Source organism: Lithobates pipiens, unplaced genomic scaffold (genome assembly GCF_037356315.1).
Source record: "Lithobates pipiens isolate NorthernLeopardFrog02 unplaced genomic scaffold, aLitPip1_a1.2 Scaffold_30, whole genome shotgun sequence".
Lineage (NCBI taxonomy): Eukaryota > Metazoa > Chordata > Amphibia > Anura > Ranidae > Lithobates > Lithobates pipiens.
Window position 1 is genome coordinate 185,221,648 of NW_027507791.1, and position 13,079 is coordinate 185,234,726.

Genomic DNA, 13,079 nt, shown 5'->3' on the forward strand with positions numbered 1-13,079 from the left:
ATCTTGCACCCTACTTACAACTCTCTTGACAAAAGCCAAGGTGGTCACCTCGGACAATCGAGAGGAAAAATACAGCAGGTCGCCAAAGCCAACAACATAATGGAAAAAAGCCTACGGCACCGCGTATTCCCAGGCGGTCTCCCATCCAGATACTAACCAGGCCCGACCCTGCTTAGCATCCGAGATCAGACAAGATCGAGCGCATTCAGGGTGATGTGGCCGTAGGCAATCTTGCACCCTACTTACAACTCTCTTGACAAAAGCCAAGGTGGTCACCTCGGGCAATCGAGAGGAAAAATACAGCAGGTCGCCAAAGCCAACAACATAATGGAAGAAAGCCTACGGCACATAGTATTCCCAGGCGGTCTCCCATCCAGGTACTAACAAGGCCTGACCCTGCTTAGCATCCGAGATCAGACGAGATCGAGCGCATTCAGGGTGATGTGGCCGTAGGCGATCTTGCACCCTACTTACAACTCTCTTGACAAAAGCCAAGGTGGTCACCTCGGGCAATCGAGAGGAAAAACACAGCAGGTCGCCAAAGCCAACGACATAATGGAAAAAAGCCTACGGCACCTGGTATTCCCAGGCGGTCTCACATCCAGGTACAAACCAGGCCCGACCCTGCTTAGCCTCCGAGATCAGACGAGATCGAGCGCATTCAGAGTGTTGTGGCAGTAGGCAATCTTGCACCCTACTTACAACTCTCTTGACAAAAGCCAAGGTGGTCACCTCGGGCAAACGAGAGGAAAAATACAGCAGGTCGCCAAAGCCAACAACATAATGGAAAAAAGCCTACGGCACCTGGTATTCCCAGGCGGTCTCCCATCCAGGTACTAACCAGGCCCGACCCTGCTTAGCATCCGAGATCACACGAGATCGAGCGCATTCAGGGTGATGTGGCAGTAGGCAATCTTGCACTCTACTTACAACTCTCTTGACAAAAGCCAAGGTGGTCACCTCGGGCTATGGAGAGGAAAAATACAGCAGGTCGCCAAAGCCAACAACATAATGGAAAAAAGCCTACGGCACCTGGTATTCCCAGGCGGTCTCCCATCTAGGTACTAACCAGGCCCGACCCTGCTTAGCATCCGAGATCAGACGAGATCGAGTGCATTCAGGGTGATGTGGCCGTAGGCGATCTTGCACCCTACTTACAACTCTCTTGACAAAAGCCAAGGTGGTCACCTCGGGCAATCGAGAGGAAAAATACAGCTGGTCGCCAAAGCCAACAACATAATGGAAAAAAGCCTACGGCACCTGGTATTCCCAGGCGGTCTCCCATCCAGGTACTAAGCAGGCCCGACCCTGCTTAGCATCCGAGATCAGACGAGATCGAGCGCATTCAGGGTGATGTGGCCGTAGGCGATCTTGCACCCTACTTACAACTCTCTTGACAAAAGCCAAGGTGGTCACCTCGGGCAATCGAGAGGAAAAATACAGCTGGTCGCCAAAGCCAACAACATAATGGAAAAAAGCCTACGGCACCTGGTATTCCCAGGCGGTCTCCCATCCAGGTACTAACCAGGGCCGACCCTGCTTAGTATCCGAGATCAGACGAGATCGAGCGCATTCAGGGTGATGTGGCCGCAGGTAATCTTGCACTCTACTTACAACTCTCTTGACAAAAGCCAAGGTGGTCACCTCGGGCAATCGAAAGGAAAAATACAGTAGGTCGCCAAAGCCAACAACATAATGGAAAAAAGCCTACGGCACCTGGTATTCCCAGGCGGTCTCCCATCCAGGTACTAACCAGGCCCCACCCTGCTTAGCATCCGAGATCAGACGAGATCGAGCGCATTCAGGGTGATGTGGCCGCAGGTAATCTTGCACTCTACTTACAACTCTCTTGACAAAAGCCAAGGTGGTCACCTCGGGCTATGGAGAGGAAAAATACAGCAGGTCGCCAAAGCCAACAACATAATGGAAAAAAGCCTACGGCACCTGGTATTCCCAGGCGGTCTCCCATCCAGGTACTAACCAGGCCTGACCCTGCTTAGCATCCGAGATCAGACGAGATCGAGCGCATCCAGGGTGATGTGGCCGTAGGCGATCTTGCCCCCTACTTACAACTCTCTTGACAAAAGCCAAGGTGGTCACCTCGGGCTATTGAGAGGAAAAATACAGCAGGTCGCCAAAGCCAACAACATAATGGAAAAAAGCCTACGGCACCTGGTATTCGCAGGCGGTCTCCCATCCAGGTACTAACCAGGCCCGACCCTGCTTAGCATCCGAGATCAGACGAGATCGAGCGCATTCAGGGTGATGTGGCCGTAGGCGATCTTGCACCCTACTTACAACTCTCTTGACAAAAGCCAAGGTGGTCACCTCGGGCAATCGAGAGGAAAAATACAGCAGGTCGCCAAAGCCAACAACATAATGGAAAAAAGCCTACGGCACCTGGTATTCCCAGGCGGTCTCCCAACCAAGTACTAACCAGGCCCGACCCTGCTTAGCATCCGAGATCAGACGAGATCGAGCGCATTCAGGGTGATGTGGCCGTAGGCGATCTTGCACCCTACTTACAACTCTCTTGACAAAAGCCAAGGTGGTCACCTCGGGCAATCGAGAGGAAAAATACAGCTGGTCGCCAAAGCCAACAACATAATGGAAAAAAGCCTACGGCACCTGGTATTTCCAGGTGGTCTCCCATCCAGGTACTAACCAAGCCCGACCCTGCTTAGCATCCGAGATCAGACGAGATCGAGCGCATTCAGGGTGATGTGGCCGGAGGCGATCTTGCACCCTACTTACAACTCTCTTGACAAAAGCCAAGGTGGTCACCTCGGGCAAACGAGAGGAAAAATACAGTAGGTCGCCAAAGCCAACAACATAATGGAAAAAAGCCTACGGCACCTGAAATTCCCAGGCGGTCTCCCATCCAGGTACTAACCAGGCCCGACCCTGCTTAGCATTCGAGATCAGAGGAGATCGAGCGCATTCAGGGTGATGTGGCCGTAGGCAATCTTGCACTCTACTTACAACTCTCTTGACAAAAGCCAAGGTGGTCACCTCGGGCTATGGAGAGGAAAAATACAGCAGGTCGCCAAAGCCAACAACATAATGGAAAAAAGCCTATGGCACCTAGTATTCCCAGGTGGTCTCCCATCCAGGTACTAACCAGGCCTGACCCTGCTTAGCATCCGAGATCAGACGAGATCGAGCGCATTCAGGGTGATGTGGCCGTAGGCGATCTTGCCCCCTACTTACAACTCTCTTGACAAAAGCCAAGGTGGTCACCTCGGGCTATTGAGAGGAAAAATACAGCAGGTCGCCAAAGCCAACAACATAATGGAAAAAAGCCTACGGCACCTGGTATTTCCAGGTGGTCTCCCATCCAGGTACTAACCAGGCCCGACCCTGCTTAGCAACCAAGATCAGACGAGATCGAGCGCATTCAGGGTGATGTGGCTGTAGGCGATCTTGCACCCTACTTACAACTCTCTTGACAAAAGCCAAGGTGGTCACCTCGGGCAATCGAGAGGAAAAACACAGCAGGTCGCCAAAGCCAACGACATAATGGAAAAAAGCCTACGGCACCTGGTATTCCCAGGCGGTCTGCCATCCAGGTACTAAGCAGGCCCGACCCTGCTTAGCATCCGAGATCAGACGAGATCGAGCGCATTCAGGGTGATGTGGCCGTAGGCGATCTTGCACCCTACTTACAACTCTCTTGACAAAAGCCAAGGTGGTCACCTCGGGCAATCGAGAGGAAAAATACAGTAGGTCGCCAAAGCCAACAACATAATGGAAAAAAGCCTACGGCACCTGGTATTCCCAGGCGGTCTCCCATCCAGGTACTAAGCAGGCCTGACCCTGCTTAGCATCCGAGATCAGACGAGATCGAGCGCATTCAGGGTGATGTGGCCGTAGGCGATCTTGTACCCTACTTACAACTCTCTTGACAAAAGCCAAGGTGGTCACCTCGGGCAATCGAGAGGAAAAATACAGCTGGTCACCAAAGCCAACAACATAATGGAAAAAAGCCTACGGCACCTGGTATTCCCAGGCGGTCTCCCATCCAGGTACTAAGCAGGCCCGACCCTGCTTAGCATCCGAGATCAGACGAGATCGAGCGCATTCAGGGTGATGTGGCCGTAGGCGATCTTGCACCCTACTTACAACTCTCTTGACAAAAGCCAAGGTGGTCACCTCGGACAATCGAGAGGAAAAATACAGCAGGTCGCCAAAGCCAACAACATAATGGAAAAAAGCCTACGGCACCGCGTATTCCCAGGCGGTCTCCCATCCAGATACTAACCAGGCCCGACCCTGCTTAGCATCCGAGATCAGACAAGATCGAGCGCATTCAGGGTGATGTGGCCGTAGGCAATCTTGCACCCTACTTACAACTCTCTTGACAAAAGCCAAGGTGGTCACCTCGGGCAATCGAGAGGAAAAATACAGCAGGTCGCCAAAGCCAACAACATAATGGAAGAAAGCCTACGGCACATAGTATTCCCAGGCGGTCTCCCATCCAGGTACTAACAAGGCCTGACCCTGCTTAGCATCCGAGATCAGACGAGATCGAGCGCATTCAGGGTGATGTGGCCGTAGGCGATCTTGCACCCTACTTACAACTCTCTTGACAAAAGCCAAGGTGGTCACCTCGGGCAATCGAGAGGAAAAACACAGCAGGTCGCCAAAGCCAACGACATAATGGAAAAAAGCCTACGGCACCTGGTATTCCCAGGCGGTCTCACATCCAGGTACAAACCAGGCCCGACCCTGCTTAGCCTCCGAGATCAGACGAGATCGAGCGCATTCAGAGTGTTGTGGCAGTAGGCAATCTTGCACCCTACTTACAACTCTCTTGACAAAAGCCAAGGTGGTCACCTCGGGCAAACGAGAGGAAAAATACAGCAGGTCGCCAAAGCCAACAACATAATGGAAAAAAGCCTACGGCACCTGGTATTCCCAGGCGGTCTCCCATCCAGGTACTAACCAGGCCCGACCCTGCTTAGCATCCGAGATCACACGAGATCGAGCGCATTCAGGGTGATGTGGCAGTAGGCAATCTTGCACTCTACTTACAACTCTCTTGACAAAAGCCAAGGTGGTCACCTCGGGCTATGGAGAGGAAAAATACAGCAGGTCGCCAAAGCCAACAACATAATGGAAAAAAGCCTACGGCACCTGGTATTCCCGGGCGGTCTCCCATCTAGGTACTAACCAGGCCCGACCCTGCTTAGCATCCGAGATCAGACGAGATCGAGTGCATTCAGGGTGATGTGGCCGTAGGCGATCTTGCACCCTACTTACAACTCTCTTGACAAAAGCCAAGGTGGTCACCTCGGGCAATCGAGAGGAAAAATACAGCTGGTCGCCAAAGCCAACAACATAATGGAAAAAAGCCTACGGCACCTGGTATTCCCAGGCGGTCTCCCATCCAGGTACTAAGCAGGCCCGACCCTGCTTAGCATCCGAGATCAGACGAGATCGAGCGCATTCAGGGTGATGTGGCCGTAGGCGATCTTGCACCCTACTTACAACTCTCTTGACAAAAGCCAAGGTGGTCACCTCGGGCAATCGAGAGGAAAAATACAGCTGGTCGCCAAAGCCAACAACATAATGGAAAAAAGCCTACGGCACCTGGTATTCCCAGGCGGTCTCCCATCCAGGTACTAACCAGGGCCGACCCTGCTTAGTATCCAAGATCAGACGAGATCGAGCGCATTCAGGGTGATGTGGCCGCAGGTAATCTTGCACTCTACTTACAACTCTCTTGACAAAAGCCAAGGTGGTCACCTCGGGCTATGGAGAGGAAAAATACAGCAGGTCGCCAAAGCCAACAACATAATGGAAAAAAGCCTACGGCACCTGGTATTCCCAGGCGGTCTCCCATCCAGGTACTAACCAGGCCTGACCCTGCTTAGCATCCGAGATCAGACGAGATCGAGCGCATCCAGGGTGATGTGGCCGTAGGCGATCTTGCCCCCTACTTACAACTCTCTTGACAAAAGCCAAGGTGGTCACCTCGGGCTATTGAGAGGAAAAATACAGCAGGTCGCCAAAGCCAACAACATAATGGAAAAAAGCCTACGGCACCTGGTATTCGCAGGCGGTCTCCCATCCAGGTACTAACCAGGCCCGACCCTGCTTAGCATCCGAGATCAGACGAGATCGAGCGCATTCAGGGTGATGTGGCCATAGGCGATCTTGCACCCTACTTACAACTCTCTTGACAAAAGCCAAGGTGGTCACCTCGGGCAATCGAGAGGAAAAATACAGCAGGTCGCCAAAGCCAACAACATAATGGAAAAAAGCCTACGGCACCTGGTATTCCCAGGCGGTCTCCCATCCAAGTACTAACCAGGCCCGACCCTGCTTAGCATCCGAGATCAGACGAGATCGAGCGCATTCAGGGTGATGTGGCCGTAGGCAATCTTGCACCCTACTTACAACTCTCTTGACAAAAGCCAAGGTGGTCACCTCGGGCAATCGAGAGGAAAAATACAGCTGGTCGCCAAAGCCAACAACATAATGGAAAAAAGCCTACGGCACCTGGTATTTCCAGGTGGTCTCCCATCCAGGTACTAACCAGGCCTGACCCTGCTTAGCATCCGAGATCAGACGAGATCGAGCGCATTCAGGGTGATGTGGCCGGAGGCGATCTTGCACCCTACTTACAACTCTCTTGACAAAAGCCAAGGTGGTCACCTCGGGCAAACGAGAGGAAAAATACAGTAGGTCGCCAAAGCCAACAACATAATGGAAAAAAGCCTACGGCACCTGAAATTCCCAGGCGGTCTCCCATCCAGGTACTAACCAGGCCCGACCCTGCTTAGCATTCGAGATCAGAGGAGATCGAGCGCATTCAGGGTGATGTGGCCGTAGGCAATCTTGCACCCTACTTACAACTCTCTTGACAAAAGCCAAGGTGGTCACCTCGGGCTATGGAGAGGAAAAATACAGCAGGTCGCCAAAGCCAACAACATAATGGAAAAAAGCCTACGGCACCTGGTATTCCCAGGCGGTCTCCCATCCAGGTACTAAGCAGGCCTGACCCTGCTTAGCATCCGAGATCAGACGAGATCGAGCGCATTCAGGGTGATGTGGCCGTAGGCGATCTTGTACCCTACTTACAACTCTCTTGACAAAAGCCAAGGTGGTCACCTCGGGCAATCGAGAGGAAAAATACAGCTGGTCACCAAAGCCAACAACATAATGGAAAAAAGCCTACGGCACCTGGTATTCCCAGGCGGTCTCCCATCCAGGTACTAAGCAGGCCCGACCCTGCTTAGCATCCGAGATCAGACGAGATCGAGCGCATTCAGGGTGATGTGGCCGTAGGCGATCTTGCACCCTACTTACAACTCTCTTGACAAAAGCCAAGGTGGTCACCTCGGACAATCGAGAGGAAAAATACAGCAGGTCGCCAAAGCCAACAACATAATGGAAAAAAGCCTACAGCACCGCGTATTCCCAGGCGGTCTCCCATCCAGATACTAACCAGGCCCGACCCTGCTTAGCATCCGAGATCAGACAAGATCGAGCGCATTCAGGGTGATGTGGCCGTAGGCAATCTTGCACCCTACTTACAACTCTCTTGACAAAAGCCAAGGTGGTCACCTCGGGCAATCGAGAGGAAAAATACAGCAGGTCGCCAAAGCCAACAACATAATGGAAGAAAGCCTACGGCACATAGTATTCCCAGGCGGTCTCCCATCCAGGTACTAACAAGGCCTGACCCTGCTTAGCATCCGAGATCAGACGAGATCGAGCGCATTCAGGGTGATGTGGCCGTAGGCGATCTTGCACACTACTTACAACTCTCTTGACAAAAGCCAAGGTGGTCACCTCGGGCAATCGAGAGGAAAAACACAGCAGGTCGCCAAAGCCAACGACATAATGGAAAAAAGCCTACGGCACCTGGTATTCCCAGGCGGTCTCACATCCAGGTACAAACCAGGCCCGACCCTGCTTAGCCTCCGAGATCAGACGAGATCAAGCGCATTCAGAGTGTTGTGGCAGTAGGCAATCTTGCACCCTACTTACAACTCTCTTGACAAAAGCCAAGGTGGTCACCTCGGGCAAACGAGAGGAAAAATACAGCAGGTCGCCAAAGCCAACAACATAATGGAAAAAAGCCTACGGCACCTGGTATTCCCAGGCGGTCTCCCATCCAGGTACTAACCAGGCCCGACCCTGCTTAGCATCCGAGATCACACGAGATCGAGCGCATTCAGGGTGATGTGGCAGTAGGCAATCTTGCACTCTACTTACAACTCTCTTGACAAAAGCCAAGGTGGTCACCTCGGGCTATGGAGAGGAAAAATACAGCAGGTCGCCAAAGCCAACAACATAATGGAAAAAAGCCTACGGCACCTGGTATTCCCGGGCGGTCTCCCATCTAGGTACTAACCAGGCCCGACCCTGCTTAGCATCCGAGATCAGACGAGATCGAGTGCATTCAGGGTGATGTGGCCGTAGGCGATCTTGCACCCTACTTACAACTCTCTTGACAAAAGCCAAGGTGGTCACCTCGGGCAATCGAGAGGAAAAATACAGCTGGTCGCCAAAGCCAACAACATAATGGAAAAAAGCCTACGGCTCCTGGTATTCCCAGGCGGTCTCCCATCCAGGTACTAAGCAGGCCCGACCCTGCTTAGCAACCGAGATCAGACGAGATCGAGCGCATTCAGGGTGATGTGGCCGTAGGCGATCTTGCACCCTACTTACAACTCTCTTGACAAAAGCCAAGGTGGTCACCTCGGGCAATCGAGAGGAAAAATACAGCAGGTCGCCAAAGCCAACAACATAATGGAAAAAAGCCTACGGCACCTGGTATTCCCAGGCGGTCTCCCATCCAGGTACTAACCAGGCCTGACCCTGCTTAGCATCCGAGATCAGACGAGATCGAGCGCATCCAGGGTGATGTGGCCGTAGGCGATCTTGCCCCCTACTTACAACTCTCTTGACAAAAGCCAAGGTGGTCACCTCGGGCTATTGAGAGGAAAAATACAGCAGGTCGCCAAAGCCAACAACATAATGGAAAAAAGCCTACGGCACCTGGTATTCGCAGGCGGTCTCCCATCCAGGTACTAACCAGGCCCGACCCTGCTTAGCATCCGAGATCAGACGAGATCGAGCGCATTCAGGGTGATGTGGCCGTAGGCGATCTTGCACCCTACTTACAACTCTCTTGACAAAAGCCAAGGTGGTCACCTCGGGCAATCGAGAGGAAAAATACAGCAGGTCGCCAAAGCCAACAACATAATGGAAAAAAGCCTACGGCACCTGGTATTCCCAGGCGGTCTCCCATCCAAGTACTAACCAGGCCAGACCCTGCTTAGCATCCGAGATCAGACGAGATCGAGCGCATTCAGGGTGATGTGGCCGTAGGCGATCTTGCACCCTACTTACAACTCTCTTGACAAAAGCCAAGGTGGTCACCTCGGGCAATCGAGAGGAAAAATACAGCTGGTCGCCAAAGCCAACAACATAATGGAAAAAAGCCTACGGCACCTGGTATTTCCAGGTGGTCTCCCATCCAGGTACTAACCAGGCCCGACCCTGCTTAGCATCCGAGATCAGACGAGATCGAGCGCATTCAGGGTGATGCGGCCGGAGGCGATCTTGCACCCTACTTACAACTCTCTTGACAAAAGCCAAGGTGGTCACCTCGGGCAAACGAGAGGAAAAATACAGTAGGTCGCCAAAGCCAACAACATAATGGAAAAAAGCCTACGGCACCTGAAATTCCCAGGCGGTCTCCCATCCAGGTACTAACCAGGCCCGACCCTGCTTAGCATTCGAGATCAGAGGAGATCGAGCGCATTCAGGGTGATGTGGCCGTAGGCAATCTTGCACTCTACTTACAACTCTCTTGACAAAAGCCAAGGTGGTCACCTCGGGCTATGGAGAGGAAAAATACAGCAGGTCGCCAAAGCCAACAACATAATGGAAAAAAGCCTATGGCACCTAGTATTCCCAGGCGGTCTCCCATCCAGGTACTAACCAGGCCTGACCCTGCTTAGCATCCGAGATCAGACGAGATCGAGCGCATTCAGGGTGATGTGGCCGTAGGCGATCTTGCCCCCTACTTACAACTCTCTTGACAAAAGCCAAGGTGGTCACCTCGGGCTATTGAGAGGAAAAATACAGCAGGTCGCCAAAGCCAACAACATAATGGAAAAAAGCCTACGGCACCTGGTATTCCCAGGCGGTCTCCCATCCAGGTACTAACCAGGGCCGACCCTGCTTAGTATCCGAGATCAGACGAGATCGAGCGCATTCAGGGTGATGTGGCCGCAGGTAATCTTGCACTCTACTTACAACTCTCTTGACAAAAGCCAAGGTGGTCACCTCGGGCTATGGAGAGGAAAAATACAGCAGGTCGCCAAAGCCAACAACATAATGGAAAAAAGCCTACGGCACCTGGTATTCCCAGGCGGTCTCCCATCCAGGTACTAACCAGGCCTGACCCTGCTTAGCATCCGAGATCAGACGAGATCGAGCGCATCCAGGGTGATGTGGCCGTAGGCGATGTTGGCCCCTACTTACAACTCTCTTGACAAAAGCCAAGGTGGTCACCTCGGGCTATTGAGAGGAAAAATACAGCAGGTCGCCAAAGCCAACAACATAATGGAAAAAAGCCTACGGCACCTGGTATTCGCAGGCGGTCTCCCATCCAGGTACTAACCAGGCCCGACCCTGCTTAGCATCCGAGATCAGACGAGATCGAGCGCATTCAGGGTGATGTGGCCGTAGGCGATCTTGCACCCTACTTACAACTCTCTTGACAAATGCCAAGGTGGTCACCTCGGGCAATCGAGAGGAAAAATACAGCAGGTCGCCAAAGCCAACAACATAATGGAAAAAAGCCTACGGCACCTGGTATTCCCAGGCGGTCTCCCATCCAAGTACTAACCAGGCCCGACCCTGCTTAGCATCCGAGATCAGACGAGATCGAGCGCATTCAGGGTGATGTGGCCGTAGGCGATCTTGCACCCTACTTACAACTCTCTTGACAAAAGCCAAGGTGGTCACCTCGGGCAATCGAGAGGAAAAATACAGCTGGTCGCCAAAGCCAACAACATAATGGAAAAAAGCCTACGGCACCTGGTATTTCCAGGTTGTCTCCCATCCAGGTACTAACCAGGCCCGACCCTGCTTAGCATCCGAGATCAGACGAGATCGAGCGCATTCAGGGTGATGTGGCCGTAGGCGATCTTGCACCCTACTTACAACTCTCTTGACAAAAGCCAAGGTGGTCACCTCGGGCAATCGAGAGGAAAAATACAGCAGGTCGCCAAAGCCAACAACATAATGGAAAAAAGCCTACGGCACCTGGTATTCCCAGGCGTTCTCCCATCTAGGTACTAACCAGGCCCGACCCTGCTTGGCATCCGAGATCAGACGAGATCGAGCGCATTCAGGGTGATGTGGCCGTAGGCGATCTTGCACCCTACTTACAACTCTCTTGACAAAAGCCAAGGTGGTCACCTCGGGCAATCGAGGGGAAAAATACAGCAGGTCGCCAAAGCCAATAACATAATGGAAAACAGCCTACGGCACCTGGTATTCCCAGGCGGTCTCCCATCCAGGTACTAACCAGGCCCGACCCTGCTTAGCAACCGAGATCAGACGAGATCGAGCGCATTCAGGGTGATGTGGCCGCAGGCGATCTTGCACCCTACTTACAACTCTCTTGACAAAAGCCAAGGTGGTCACCTCGGGCAATCGAGAGGAAAAATACAGCAGGTCACCAAAGCCAACAACATAATGGAAAAAAGCCTACGGCACCTGGTATTCCCAGGCGGTCTCCCATCCAGGAACTAACCAGGCCCGACCCTGCTTATCATCCGAGATCAGACGAGATCGAGCGCTTTAAGGGTGATGCGGCCGTAGGCGATCTTGCACCCTACTTACAACTCTCTTGACAAAAGCCAAGGTGGTCACCTCGGGCTATCGAGAGGAAAAATACAGCAGGTCGCCAAAGCCAACAACATAATGGAAAAAAGCCTACGGCACCTGGTATTCCCAGGCGGTCTCCCATCCAGGTACTAACCAGGCCCGACCCTGCTTGGCATCCGAGATCAGACGAGATCAAGCGCATTCAGGGTGATGTGGCCCTAGCCGATCTTGCACCCTACTTACAACTCTCTTGACAAAAGCCAAGGTGGTCACCTCGGGCAATCGAGAGGAAAAATACAGCAGGTCGCCAAAGCCAACAACATAATGGAAAAAAGCCTACGGCACCTGGTATTCCCAGGCGTTCTCCCATCCAGGTACTAACCAGGCCCGACCCTGCTTGGCATCCGAGATCAGACGAGATCGAGCACATTCAGGGTGATGTGGCCGTAGGCGATCTTGCACCCTACTTACAACTCTCTTGACAAAAGCCAAGGTGGTCACCTCGGGCAATCGAGAGGAAAAATACAGCAGGTCGCCAAAGCCAACAACATAATGGAAAAAAGCCTACGGCACCTGGTATTCCCAGGCGGTCTCCCATCCAGGTACTAACCAGGCCCGACCCTGCTTAGCATCCGAGATCAGACGAGATCGAGCGCATTCAGGATGATGTGGCCGCAGGCGATCTTGCACTCTACTTACAACTCTCTTGAAAAAAGCCAAGGTGGTCACCTCGGGCAATCGAGAGGAAAAATACAGCAGGTCGCCAAAGCCAACAACATAATGGAAAAAAACCTACGGCACCTGGTATTCCCAGGCGGTCTCCCATCCAGGTACTAACCAGGCCAGACCCTGCTTAGCGTCCGAGATCAGACGAAATCGAGCGCTTTAAGGGTGATGTGGCCGTAGGCGATCTTGCACCCTACTTACAACTCTCTTGACAAAAGCCAAGGTGGTCACCTCGGGCAATCGAGAGGAAAAATACAGCAGGTCGCCAAAGCCAACAACATAATGGAAAAAAGCCTACGGCACCTGGTATTCCCAGGCGGTCTCCCATCCAGGTACTAACCAGGGCCGATCCTGCTTCGCATCCGAGATCAGACGAGATCAAGCGCATTCAGGGTGATGTGGCCGTAGCCGATCTTGCACCCTACTTACAACTCTCTTGACAAAAGCCAAGGTGGTCACCTCGGGCAATCGAGAGGAAAAATACAGCAGGTCGC

The 13,079-nt window shown here is 52.7% G+C and overlaps 33 non-coding genes and 24 pseudogenes across 33 annotated transcripts; all 57 read right to left on the reverse strand.

Moving 5' to 3' along the window:
- Window positions 1-108: 108 nt before the first annotated feature.
- On the reverse strand, window positions 109-227 carry LOC143945094 (5S ribosomal RNA; annotated as a pseudogene).
- A 109-nt stretch (window positions 228-336) lies between these two features.
- LOC143945685 (5S ribosomal RNA) lies at window positions 337-455 on the reverse strand (annotated as a pseudogene).
- Window positions 456-564: 109 nt separating this feature from the next.
- On the reverse strand, window positions 565-683 carry LOC143947294 (5S ribosomal RNA; annotated as a pseudogene).
- Window positions 684-792: 109 nt separating this feature from the next.
- On the reverse strand, window positions 793-911 carry LOC143953840 (5S ribosomal RNA). Its single transcript, XR_013268885.1, has one exon. It is a non-coding gene; the product is annotated as a 5S ribosomal RNA (ribosomal RNA).
- A 109-nt stretch (window positions 912-1,020) lies between these two features.
- Window positions 1,021-1,139, reverse strand: LOC143950689 (5S ribosomal RNA). Its single transcript, XR_013266033.1, has one exon. It is a non-coding gene; the product is annotated as a 5S ribosomal RNA (ribosomal RNA).
- Window positions 1,140-1,248: 109 nt separating this feature from the next.
- LOC143951018 (5S ribosomal RNA) lies at window positions 1,249-1,367 on the reverse strand. Its single transcript, XR_013266330.1, has one exon. It is a non-coding gene; the product is annotated as a 5S ribosomal RNA (ribosomal RNA).
- A 109-nt stretch (window positions 1,368-1,476) lies between these two features.
- Window positions 1,477-1,595, reverse strand: LOC143945374 (5S ribosomal RNA; annotated as a pseudogene).
- Window positions 1,596-1,704: 109 nt separating this feature from the next.
- Window positions 1,705-1,823, reverse strand: LOC143952054 (5S ribosomal RNA). The gene has a single exon (XR_013267268.1). It is a non-coding gene; the product is annotated as a 5S ribosomal RNA (ribosomal RNA).
- Window positions 1,824-1,932: 109 nt separating this feature from the next.
- Window positions 1,933-2,051, reverse strand: LOC143951465 (5S ribosomal RNA). Its single transcript, XR_013266735.1, has one exon. It is a non-coding gene; the product is annotated as a 5S ribosomal RNA (ribosomal RNA).
- Window positions 2,052-2,160: 109 nt separating this feature from the next.
- LOC143951078 (5S ribosomal RNA) lies at window positions 2,161-2,279 on the reverse strand. Its single transcript, XR_013266383.1, has one exon. It is a non-coding gene; the product is annotated as a 5S ribosomal RNA (ribosomal RNA).
- Window positions 2,280-2,388: 109 nt separating this feature from the next.
- On the reverse strand, window positions 2,389-2,507 carry LOC143944608 (5S ribosomal RNA). The gene has a single exon (XR_013265043.1). It is a non-coding gene; the product is annotated as a 5S ribosomal RNA (ribosomal RNA).
- A 109-nt stretch (window positions 2,508-2,616) lies between these two features.
- On the reverse strand, window positions 2,617-2,735 carry LOC143944058 (5S ribosomal RNA; annotated as a pseudogene).
- A 109-nt stretch (window positions 2,736-2,844) lies between these two features.
- On the reverse strand, window positions 2,845-2,963 carry LOC143950822 (5S ribosomal RNA). The gene has a single exon (XR_013266153.1). It is a non-coding gene; the product is annotated as a 5S ribosomal RNA (ribosomal RNA).
- A 109-nt stretch (window positions 2,964-3,072) lies between these two features.
- Window positions 3,073-3,191, reverse strand: LOC143943970 (5S ribosomal RNA; annotated as a pseudogene).
- Window positions 3,192-3,300: 109 nt separating this feature from the next.
- On the reverse strand, window positions 3,301-3,419 carry LOC143945226 (5S ribosomal RNA; annotated as a pseudogene).
- A 109-nt stretch (window positions 3,420-3,528) lies between these two features.
- LOC143953655 (5S ribosomal RNA) lies at window positions 3,529-3,647 on the reverse strand. Its single transcript, XR_013268716.1, has one exon. It is a non-coding gene; the product is annotated as a 5S ribosomal RNA (ribosomal RNA).
- Window positions 3,648-3,756: 109 nt separating this feature from the next.
- Window positions 3,757-3,875, reverse strand: LOC143953975 (5S ribosomal RNA). The gene has a single exon (XR_013269008.1). It is a non-coding gene; the product is annotated as a 5S ribosomal RNA (ribosomal RNA).
- A 109-nt stretch (window positions 3,876-3,984) lies between these two features.
- Window positions 3,985-4,103, reverse strand: LOC143951020 (5S ribosomal RNA). The gene has a single exon (XR_013266331.1). It is a non-coding gene; the product is annotated as a 5S ribosomal RNA (ribosomal RNA).
- A 109-nt stretch (window positions 4,104-4,212) lies between these two features.
- LOC143945096 (5S ribosomal RNA) lies at window positions 4,213-4,331 on the reverse strand (annotated as a pseudogene).
- Window positions 4,332-4,440: 109 nt separating this feature from the next.
- Window positions 4,441-4,559, reverse strand: LOC143945687 (5S ribosomal RNA; annotated as a pseudogene).
- A 109-nt stretch (window positions 4,560-4,668) lies between these two features.
- Window positions 4,669-4,787, reverse strand: LOC143947295 (5S ribosomal RNA; annotated as a pseudogene).
- A 109-nt stretch (window positions 4,788-4,896) lies between these two features.
- Window positions 4,897-5,015, reverse strand: LOC143953841 (5S ribosomal RNA). Its single transcript, XR_013268886.1, has one exon. It is a non-coding gene; the product is annotated as a 5S ribosomal RNA (ribosomal RNA).
- A 109-nt stretch (window positions 5,016-5,124) lies between these two features.
- Window positions 5,125-5,243, reverse strand: LOC143944412 (5S ribosomal RNA). The gene has a single exon (XR_013265024.1). It is a non-coding gene; the product is annotated as a 5S ribosomal RNA (ribosomal RNA).
- Window positions 5,244-5,352: 109 nt separating this feature from the next.
- On the reverse strand, window positions 5,353-5,471 carry LOC143951021 (5S ribosomal RNA). Its single transcript, XR_013266332.1, has one exon. It is a non-coding gene; the product is annotated as a 5S ribosomal RNA (ribosomal RNA).
- Window positions 5,472-5,580: 109 nt separating this feature from the next.
- On the reverse strand, window positions 5,581-5,699 carry LOC143946806 (5S ribosomal RNA; annotated as a pseudogene).
- A 109-nt stretch (window positions 5,700-5,808) lies between these two features.
- LOC143951466 (5S ribosomal RNA) lies at window positions 5,809-5,927 on the reverse strand. Its single transcript, XR_013266736.1, has one exon. It is a non-coding gene; the product is annotated as a 5S ribosomal RNA (ribosomal RNA).
- Window positions 5,928-6,036: 109 nt separating this feature from the next.
- LOC143952103 (5S ribosomal RNA) lies at window positions 6,037-6,155 on the reverse strand. The gene has a single exon (XR_013267312.1). It is a non-coding gene; the product is annotated as a 5S ribosomal RNA (ribosomal RNA).
- Window positions 6,156-6,264: 109 nt separating this feature from the next.
- On the reverse strand, window positions 6,265-6,383 carry LOC143950603 (5S ribosomal RNA). Its single transcript, XR_013265955.1, has one exon. It is a non-coding gene; the product is annotated as a 5S ribosomal RNA (ribosomal RNA).
- A 109-nt stretch (window positions 6,384-6,492) lies between these two features.
- Window positions 6,493-6,611, reverse strand: LOC143945122 (5S ribosomal RNA; annotated as a pseudogene).
- Window positions 6,612-6,720: 109 nt separating this feature from the next.
- LOC143950823 (5S ribosomal RNA) lies at window positions 6,721-6,839 on the reverse strand. The gene has a single exon (XR_013266154.1). It is a non-coding gene; the product is annotated as a 5S ribosomal RNA (ribosomal RNA).
- Window positions 6,840-6,948: 109 nt separating this feature from the next.
- LOC143953976 (5S ribosomal RNA) lies at window positions 6,949-7,067 on the reverse strand. Its single transcript, XR_013269009.1, has one exon. It is a non-coding gene; the product is annotated as a 5S ribosomal RNA (ribosomal RNA).
- Window positions 7,068-7,176: 109 nt separating this feature from the next.
- On the reverse strand, window positions 7,177-7,295 carry LOC143951023 (5S ribosomal RNA). Its single transcript, XR_013266334.1, has one exon. It is a non-coding gene; the product is annotated as a 5S ribosomal RNA (ribosomal RNA).
- A 109-nt stretch (window positions 7,296-7,404) lies between these two features.
- LOC143945418 (5S ribosomal RNA) lies at window positions 7,405-7,523 on the reverse strand (annotated as a pseudogene).
- A 109-nt stretch (window positions 7,524-7,632) lies between these two features.
- On the reverse strand, window positions 7,633-7,751 carry LOC143945688 (5S ribosomal RNA; annotated as a pseudogene).
- A 109-nt stretch (window positions 7,752-7,860) lies between these two features.
- Window positions 7,861-7,979, reverse strand: LOC143947991 (5S ribosomal RNA; annotated as a pseudogene).
- Window positions 7,980-8,088: 109 nt separating this feature from the next.
- Window positions 8,089-8,207, reverse strand: LOC143953842 (5S ribosomal RNA). The gene has a single exon (XR_013268887.1). It is a non-coding gene; the product is annotated as a 5S ribosomal RNA (ribosomal RNA).
- Window positions 8,208-8,316: 109 nt separating this feature from the next.
- Window positions 8,317-8,435, reverse strand: LOC143944425 (5S ribosomal RNA). The gene has a single exon (XR_013265025.1). It is a non-coding gene; the product is annotated as a 5S ribosomal RNA (ribosomal RNA).
- Window positions 8,436-8,544: 109 nt separating this feature from the next.
- Window positions 8,545-8,663, reverse strand: LOC143954293 (5S ribosomal RNA). Its single transcript, XR_013269298.1, has one exon. It is a non-coding gene; the product is annotated as a 5S ribosomal RNA (ribosomal RNA).
- Window positions 8,664-8,772: 109 nt separating this feature from the next.
- On the reverse strand, window positions 8,773-8,891 carry LOC143951467 (5S ribosomal RNA). The gene has a single exon (XR_013266737.1). It is a non-coding gene; the product is annotated as a 5S ribosomal RNA (ribosomal RNA).
- A 109-nt stretch (window positions 8,892-9,000) lies between these two features.
- Window positions 9,001-9,119, reverse strand: LOC143951079 (5S ribosomal RNA). The gene has a single exon (XR_013266384.1). It is a non-coding gene; the product is annotated as a 5S ribosomal RNA (ribosomal RNA).
- Window positions 9,120-9,228: 109 nt separating this feature from the next.
- On the reverse strand, window positions 9,229-9,347 carry LOC143951698 (5S ribosomal RNA). Its single transcript, XR_013266946.1, has one exon. It is a non-coding gene; the product is annotated as a 5S ribosomal RNA (ribosomal RNA).
- A 109-nt stretch (window positions 9,348-9,456) lies between these two features.
- LOC143944421 (5S ribosomal RNA) lies at window positions 9,457-9,575 on the reverse strand (annotated as a pseudogene).
- Window positions 9,576-9,684: 109 nt separating this feature from the next.
- Window positions 9,685-9,803, reverse strand: LOC143950824 (5S ribosomal RNA). The gene has a single exon (XR_013266155.1). It is a non-coding gene; the product is annotated as a 5S ribosomal RNA (ribosomal RNA).
- A 109-nt stretch (window positions 9,804-9,912) lies between these two features.
- Window positions 9,913-10,031, reverse strand: LOC143944162 (5S ribosomal RNA; annotated as a pseudogene).
- A 109-nt stretch (window positions 10,032-10,140) lies between these two features.
- On the reverse strand, window positions 10,141-10,259 carry LOC143945375 (5S ribosomal RNA; annotated as a pseudogene).
- A 109-nt stretch (window positions 10,260-10,368) lies between these two features.
- LOC143951468 (5S ribosomal RNA) lies at window positions 10,369-10,487 on the reverse strand. The gene has a single exon (XR_013266738.1). It is a non-coding gene; the product is annotated as a 5S ribosomal RNA (ribosomal RNA).
- A 109-nt stretch (window positions 10,488-10,596) lies between these two features.
- On the reverse strand, window positions 10,597-10,715 carry LOC143951080 (5S ribosomal RNA). The gene has a single exon (XR_013266385.1). It is a non-coding gene; the product is annotated as a 5S ribosomal RNA (ribosomal RNA).
- Window positions 10,716-10,824: 109 nt separating this feature from the next.
- LOC143950615 (5S ribosomal RNA) lies at window positions 10,825-10,943 on the reverse strand. The gene has a single exon (XR_013265966.1). It is a non-coding gene; the product is annotated as a 5S ribosomal RNA (ribosomal RNA).
- Window positions 10,944-11,052: 109 nt separating this feature from the next.
- LOC143943608 (5S ribosomal RNA) lies at window positions 11,053-11,171 on the reverse strand (annotated as a pseudogene).
- A 109-nt stretch (window positions 11,172-11,280) lies between these two features.
- On the reverse strand, window positions 11,281-11,399 carry LOC143954694 (5S ribosomal RNA). The gene has a single exon (XR_013269659.1). It is a non-coding gene; the product is annotated as a 5S ribosomal RNA (ribosomal RNA).
- Window positions 11,400-11,508: 109 nt separating this feature from the next.
- LOC143950943 (5S ribosomal RNA) lies at window positions 11,509-11,627 on the reverse strand. Its single transcript, XR_013266261.1, has one exon. It is a non-coding gene; the product is annotated as a 5S ribosomal RNA (ribosomal RNA).
- Window positions 11,628-11,736: 109 nt separating this feature from the next.
- Window positions 11,737-11,855, reverse strand: LOC143943937 (5S ribosomal RNA; annotated as a pseudogene).
- Window positions 11,856-11,964: 109 nt separating this feature from the next.
- LOC143944550 (5S ribosomal RNA) lies at window positions 11,965-12,083 on the reverse strand (annotated as a pseudogene).
- Window positions 12,084-12,192: 109 nt separating this feature from the next.
- Window positions 12,193-12,311, reverse strand: LOC143943684 (5S ribosomal RNA; annotated as a pseudogene).
- Window positions 12,312-12,420: 109 nt separating this feature from the next.
- LOC143951175 (5S ribosomal RNA) lies at window positions 12,421-12,539 on the reverse strand. Its single transcript, XR_013266471.1, has one exon. It is a non-coding gene; the product is annotated as a 5S ribosomal RNA (ribosomal RNA).
- Window positions 12,540-12,648: 109 nt separating this feature from the next.
- Window positions 12,649-12,767, reverse strand: LOC143944018 (5S ribosomal RNA; annotated as a pseudogene).
- A 109-nt stretch (window positions 12,768-12,876) lies between these two features.
- LOC143946703 (5S ribosomal RNA) lies at window positions 12,877-12,995 on the reverse strand (annotated as a pseudogene).
- Window positions 12,996-13,079: the final 84 nt, after the last annotated feature.